The sequence below is a fragment of the Lynx rufus genome, unplaced genomic scaffold, assembly GCF_022079265.1.
Source record: "Lynx rufus isolate CCGP_SWC_20201006 ecotype Redwood Valley unplaced genomic scaffold, mLynRuf1.p SCAF_8, whole genome shotgun sequence".
Classification (NCBI taxonomy): domain Eukaryota; kingdom Metazoa; phylum Chordata; class Mammalia; order Carnivora; family Felidae; genus Lynx; species Lynx rufus.
Window position 1 is genome coordinate 28,430,958 of NW_025814896.1, and position 7,498 is coordinate 28,438,455.

General features: G+C 45.8%; 1 non-coding gene across 1 annotated transcript; it reads right to left on the reverse strand.

Moving 5' to 3' along the window:
• Positions 1 to 346: 346 nt before the first annotated feature.
• On the reverse strand, positions 347 to 419 carry TRNAK-CUU (transfer RNA lysine (anticodon CUU)). Its single transcript has one exon. It is a non-coding gene; the product is annotated as a tRNA-Lys (tRNA).
• Between the last annotated feature and the right edge of the window lie 7,079 nt (positions 420 to 7,498).

Sequence of the window (7,498 nt, forward strand, 5' to 3'; positions counted from 1 at the left end):
AAACAGGCTCCAGGCTCTGAGCTGTCAGCACAGAGCCCGACGCGGGGCTCGAACTCACGGACCGCGAGATCATGACCTGAGCCGAAGTCGGCCGCTTAACCGACTGAGCCACCCAGGCGCCCCTCATCTGGTTTTTCTTTATATCTTCTTTTTCTTTGCTGAAATTTTCTATTTTCCCGTTTCTGGAATGCTCATGGTGGCTTGCTGAAGCTTTCCTTTTTCTCCCTTTCTTCTTCTCCTTTTTTGGGGATAGCTACTTTAAAATCCTTGTCAGATAATCCCAACTTCTGTGTCATCTTGATGTTAGCATCTGGTTTTTGGTTTTGCTCTCGTTAAACAGGCTCTACGCCCAACATGGGGCTCAAACTCACGACCCTGAGATCAAGAGTCACATGCTCTACCGACTGAGCCAGCCAGGCCCCTGATGTTAGCATCTGTTGACTACCCTTTCTCATTCCAGTTCAGCCTTTTTCTGGCTTTTGGTATGATGCATAATATTTTATTTTATCCTGGACTTTTTGGGTATTATGTTCCCACTGGTTCCCTTTTGAATCTATTTTAGTATGCATTCAACTTGTTCAAGTTCAGAATGAACACCACGGCTCACTCTTGTGGTCTGTGAGCTTGAATGTCAATGTAATACCAATGTAGTTTTGAATCGGCACTATTTTGGTCTGTCCTGCTGTGTGCTACCCAGAGGCCGATCTGGAACTGTACAGTATTCCACATCGTAATTCAGTTCTCAAAGCTTTTGCTGCTAATTCTGGGGGGGGTTTCACTTGTGGGTATGCCCTGGACCTCAGACGCAAATTCAAAGGATCTCTTCCTACAGCTCCCTCTTCTCTGAAACCCGCCCCACACAATCTAGCTGTGTGGGGGTGGATACTGTCTCTTTGTTGGCTTTGCTTAGTGCTAAGCAAGGATAGCAACAGGGTTCCACCCTTCAGTCACAACACTCCCTTGGGGACGGGGAAGGAGGGCAGGGGATCCTCGCCGATCACATTTGTGCAGAATGGGGCTGACTGATGGACCTCCACATCACAGTCTCACCGGTAAGGAGAGAGAGGACTACCTACCCGGTAGTGCACAGCACGGGTGGTGGACAAGCCCCACACCAGTCTGTCTCCCCAAAGCCTGCTGGGAGAGGGAGGGCTGTGGCTTATTTCATGGTGTTCACCTGGAGAAAGGCAAACATTGTCAAAAGGAATGTCTCTCATTGCTGTCCCTCCCAGCCCTTTGACTCCGGGAGGCGGGCTTTCTTTGGGACTTTGTGCTTGGTAATGGTTTTCGGTTTCACCTTCTCTGGTGCTCAGGCTGGGATCTAGGAAGTAGTAAAGCCCATGAGGACTCCCAGCTAAGTCATCCCTTGAGACCCAAGTTGTCTCGCCAGTTCACCTTTTTTCCACTGTCAAAGGAGTCTGGTAGTTGCTTTCTATATATTGTCAAGTTTTGGGTTTTAAGTGGAAGCAACAGGGTGGAATCGACTGACTCATCTTGTCTGGAAATGGAAGCCCTGTATATATTTTTTAAGTCAACTTTTTGAAGTATAATTTACATGCAATAAAATGTCTCCATTTGAAGTGTGCATTTCCATGAGTTTTAACAAAGGTGTGTGCTCATGTAACCACAGTCAAAATATAGAACATTCCCATCTCCCCAAAAGGTTCCCTTGTGTCCCTTCCCAATCAATTCCCCCATCCCAGGCCTCAGACAACTACTGATCTATGTCACTATGGATTACACTTATCTTTTCCAGAGCTTCAGATAAAATCGAACGTGTCAAAGAACGTATTCTTTGATAAAAGTCTGCCTTAAACAAAATTTTTTTTTAATGTTTATTTTTGAGAGAGAGAGAGAGACAGAGCGCAAGAGGGTGAGGGGCAGAGACAGAGGAAGACACAGAATCTGAAGCAGGCTCCAGGCTTTGAGCTGTCAGCACAGAGCCCGATGCGGGGCTGGAACCCACGAACCACGAGACTATGACCTGAGCTGAAGCTGGGTGCTTCACCGACTGAGCCACCCAGGTGCCCCCCCCTTATGTATTTATTTAAGTTTATTTATTTATTTGAGAGAGACAGAGGCAGCACGAGTGGGGACGGGGCAGAGAGAGAGAGGGAGAGAGAATCCCAAGCAGTCTCCACACTGCCCACGGAGAGCCCGACGCAGGGCTCAAACCCACGAAGCCTTGAGATCATGACCTGAGCCGAAACCAAGAGTCGAACGCTTAACCAACTTAGTCACGCAGGAGCCCCTACATTTTTTTTTTAATGTGTATTTAGTTTTGAGATTCATCCTTATCACCAGGTGTAACGGCAGTTCATTCTTTTTATTGCTAAGGAGAAGTCCATTATATTTTTGTATGCTTTTGTTTGGGCTGTCGCCATGTTCTGCCCTTACCTGGCAAACCCCAAGAGCCAATGGACCGCAGTAGCTCCTGCCGTGTTTTCTGCTCTCAGAGCTCCTTCTCTTTGATCCAAGGGAAGACGAGATCCGTCACTTAGTACTCACTTCAAGGCATGGGTAGGATACAATTTCAGAATAAAAGGATGGTCTCTTCTGGATCTACCTGCATCGATCTGTCGTGTACTTACTCATCACGTGCTCAGACCAAAGTACATGAAAACAGTCACTCGCTTGGCAGAGTTTAGGGGGTTCTAACTTCGGTCTTACATTGCTGTCTGTGTCCTCTGAATTAGTAATAGGAGTATGAATGTGCTCTCCATTTTATGCAAGAATAACTACCAGATCACAGGGATGCCTAACTAATGCCATCCCTCCGTGTTGAATTCCTGGTGGCTTGTGATGAGTTGGGTACCTCACCAATGCTCTTATCCACACCCTCATGTCTTCTGTCCAATCCATGCACTCATATCCTCGGTAGAAGACATTTGGTACTCCAGGTGGCTGATTCACTTTGTGATGGCAAGTGACACGCTGGCTATGGTGCGGAGGGAGGGGGGGGTGACCTGACCTTACAGATTCTCTCCTGGCTAGTTAGTTACGTGTACCAAGTGGATTCATGATTTCTCTGACTGCTATCTTCACATACTCTATATTCAGACTCACAAATGAAGGGCTAAGTGGTTTTGATACAGGAATACAGAGCCAAGTTTTGTTTTCTACCAGTGCAAGGTTGGCAATATTTTTAATTTTTTAATGTTTATTTTATTTTTGAGACAGACAGAGAAATGCCACCCTTTTAATATGTTTTGGGAGAAAATATATTTATGGAAAATTTAGCTCTCCAAGAAAGAATGCAAGAAAAACTTCCAGACTAAAGGACACATTTCCAGGTTAAAGTGATCTTCTTCGAGTGGCCTTGAAGTGACCTCCTCTCATCTTCTGGATTAGAGACCACAATGGAACTGAGACCACCATGCTGTGAAAGCTGGGCACATCTACTGGAGGATGAGGCCACATGAGAAAATATCTCAGAGTGAGGCATCAAGACACAGCAGTGTGATGTGAAATTCCTGGAGCAAGTTCATGGTGTTTCCTATTGCCTTTTTCTTTAGAATTGTTTATATATTCTTTATTTTATATATTTACTTTGTGTGTTTTATTATACTTGTTTGCATATTATTATGTATTTAGGGCAGGAGATTTTTTTATATTTTGCAAATATTCTCTCTTCATTATGGCTTATCTTTTGTTTATGGTATGTTTCAGGGTAGAGAAATTTTGGTTTTTTATTGCATTTCGAGGTGGTCACATCTGTTAATAATTTCCTTTGGGGTCCCTGGGTGGCTCAGTCGGTTAAGCATCCGACTTTGGCTCAGGTCATGATTTCGCAGTTCATGGGTTCGAGCCTTGCATTGGGCTCTGTGCTGACAGCCTGGAGCCTGCTTTGAATTCTGTGTCTCCCCCTCTCTCTCTACCCCTCTCCCGCTTCTGCTTTGTCTCTCTCAAAAATAAACGTTTAAAAAATCATTTTTCAATTTCCTTTGTGTTGTCTTTTTTTTTTTTTTAAAGAAGATTCTTTCAATTCAAAGACTTGATCTTATTTTCTTTCTCAAAAACAAAACAAAACAGGGGCGCTTGGGTGGCTCAGCCGGTTGGGCATCCGACTTCAGCTCAGGTCATGATCTCACGGTCCGTGGGTTCGAGCCCCGAGTCGGGCTCTGTGCTGGCAGCTCAGAGCCTGGAGCCTGCTTCGGATTCTGTGTCTCCCTCTCTCTCTGCCCCTCCCCTGCTCACACTCTGTCTCTCTGTGTCTCAAAAATAAATAAAAAAATTAAACAAAACAAAACAAAACAACCCTCCCCGAACCAATACAAGCAGTTGGTGCAATATGGCCCTCATTGTCAAAGAGAGAGCTAAGAGTTTTAAATAGTTGTCTCTAGGGAGCCGTCCGGAGTTAGGACAGCCAGGCAAGGAGCCACACTGCTTTTCTACTGACTTTTCTCTCACAGTCCAGCCTCAAAGTTACACTGATAAAATGTGTCCTGAATCTAACTACTTACTGTCTTCACTTCTAGCAGTCTCCATCATCTCTGGCCTAAACGACTCCAACAGCTGGCTCACCGGTGTGCTGTTTCCACCCTTGCCCCCATTTCAGTTATCCGCTGCTAGGAAATAAGCTACTTCAAGACCAATTTATTAAATCTTGCAATTCTTAGGTTTTCCTGAGCTGAGGGAGGTGGTTCTTCTAGTCATGCGATGTTGCTGGGGCCATGGGCATCTGTGGGCAGAAGGTCCAAGTGGCTCACTCAGCCTGGCTGGTGGTTGGTGCTGGCGGTTGGCTGGGTTCTCATCTGGACTCTGGGCTGTAGGCCTCAATTCTCTACCATGTGGCCTCTCTGTGTAGACTGGGCCCAAGAGCTAGTGTTCCAAAAGGAAGGGAGTGGAAGCTGGCAGTTCTCTTAACGCCTGGGCTTCGAAGTCTCAGAACATCTCTTGTACTGTCTTCTATAGGTCAAAGCAGCCACGAGGCCAGCCCAGACTCCAGGCGAATGGAGGAATCACTGGGGGCCAGCTTTGGAGACTACCTACCATGACAACAGCCTTCAGTCTTTCTTCCACTTTCCAGAGACCTCTTTTAAAAACAAATAGGCATTACTCCCCTGCTGAAATCCACTAATGACACCCATCATACTCATGATACCTGTCACATTTAATGCCCTGCCTGACCTGGTTCCTGCCCAACCCCGCCCCTTACACTTACTGGTCCTTCCTACCTTCCCAGCACCCCTAACTCATCATTCCAAGCCTCACTGAGCTACTTCACACTTTGGATATCTGACATTATTTATTTATTCACGTTTTGGGCTCTCCACTAGCATGTAAGGTCCTCGCCAGCAGTGCCCTTCTCTGTCCTAGCCTGTGTTTACTCCGGGCACCTAGAAAAACATTAATCACAGGGCTGGCATACCATAAATCTATTCTGTGGTTAGCTGAATTTATATCCCTAAATCTTGGTCATGTGCTGCCTCGAGAAATGGATGAATTAATTTTAGAATAGGCAAAACTACAGTGGTAATTATCACACAGACCCAATAGTGTACCCGTTCCACAAACCCACTGGCAAACATTTCTACCTTCCTAATAAAGCAGACAGCTGTTTTTCCCTGTGTGCCCTGCCGGACAGCTGCCGCAAGCCCAGCCTCCGATGGGTCCGTCGTCAGTCTGCCCTATGCATGCATGGAACTCAACAGACACACTCTGGGCGGAAGCCAGGGGAGCGCTGCCCTTGGCATTTTTATTTTAATCCATTTTGGTGTCAGCTGTCCCTCACTAAGTCACCGAATTTAATTAGAGGGTTGAGTGAAAACCCCGAAACTATGGCTTCTTGGTGATTCCTAAGAAGCCACGGTAGTCCAACACCGTAATCAAAGTGAATCCACATATATCCAGGGAGTAGGCACGCGGTAAGGGAATTATTCTTACAGACACACTTCCCACATGTGTCAAAGATAAATCTGGGTCCAAGACAGTATTAACAAAGCTGGTTTACACATAAACTTGCGGAGAGGACCCTTCTACCCCCACCCTTGTTTCGGCGGGGGCTCAACGGTGTCAGGGAGTACATTTTACTAAGAAGGAAATACTGTCTCCTTGAAAACTGATCTGCAAGGGTAGGATTAGTGGGGTGAAGGGGCACTTGCTGGTCTTCCAGTACATTTGGCCATCCTCGGTTGGCTGCAAGGCGGGCCCACGAGCAGTTGGGGGACATTTCAAAAGAGGAAAGGGCGGAGGGTTTTCTGTGGCCAGCAACTTCCTAGAACAAGTGGGGGTCGACAGAATGGTTTTTTGTAATCAAGCTGTCATCATGGTTATTGGGAGGGTGGGGGGTGGCTGCTTTCCTGCAGAAAGTTCCTCACACGATCAGCAAATTTAAAATCATTACAGTTGTAGAGTTGAAAGTGATCTTAAAATGCATCTGCTCGTTTTGACCCATCACCCCGTGGTCTTCACCCCAAGCGCATTCAGTGAATGGAAAACCTCTGAAACAGGGTGATCCGGTGTCTAAGCCTTAGCAATCGGCAGAAGCAGAACTAGAAAGTCTTCCTGAATCCTAGCACCGTGGATAGAACCGCCACGCTTCTCAAAAATAAAACAAGAAGGAAAACAATGAGAATACGGCCAGTAGCAGCCTAAACAAGCTCTGGCTGGGCCCAAAGGATACCCCCTGCTTCCTTACTAACAGAGTCCTGACCTCAGGGGCTCTGGGCTTGGGCGGGGGGGAGTGGGCGGGGGGGGGGGGCTGAGCCCTTCCCCAGCAAAGGGATGAGAGTCCTCAACTGGTCCAAATCAGCCAATTCTCCAGATTTCATTCTCACCAGTGAACATGAGGGAAAAGTGGGTGGCTGGGAGGGCATCTGGAAAAGAAAGTTTGAGGTTTTTTTTTAGGAGCTGATGGAAGTGATATTTTCTGCTGTGGGACACGGGTGGGGTTTGTTTTCCATGTGTGGGAAAAAGGCTTATACAACTTGGCAACGGGAACTGAGAATCAAAATCTCTTTTGACCCTCTGATCTCCCTTCTAGTATGTTATCCTATAGAATCAAGGTTATTTAGGAAAGAAAAAAAATGAACACGTTCAAAGACATACTGGCTTTTTGTTTTAATAACAGCAAAAAATTGGAACTACCCCAAGTATCCAAGAACAGGGTGTCAGGAAACACTGTGGCGAGACTTTGAAACAGGTCCCCCCTAACCCGTCTGCACTTAACGGGGTGTTCAACGTAGTCCACACACTCTTTAAGCAACTTTATAATGATGTAAATTGAGGGAAACAGATCATGTAGATGACTCTTGTCCACACAGATACAAATTGTACACTCTAAAGTCCTAAATGTAACCGATTATTACTGTGTGGATATTGGCTGATTTTGCCAGTTTTGTGTCTACTAAGCAAATTCATTTCAGCATTCCTACTGGGCTTATTATATTTTTATTTCCTCTTTGGATTCTCCTTTGAACCAATTAAAACATCTTACTAGTTCTCTCACTAATGAACAAGTTAAATAAAATCTTTAACATGTTTGTTTTGTACTTGA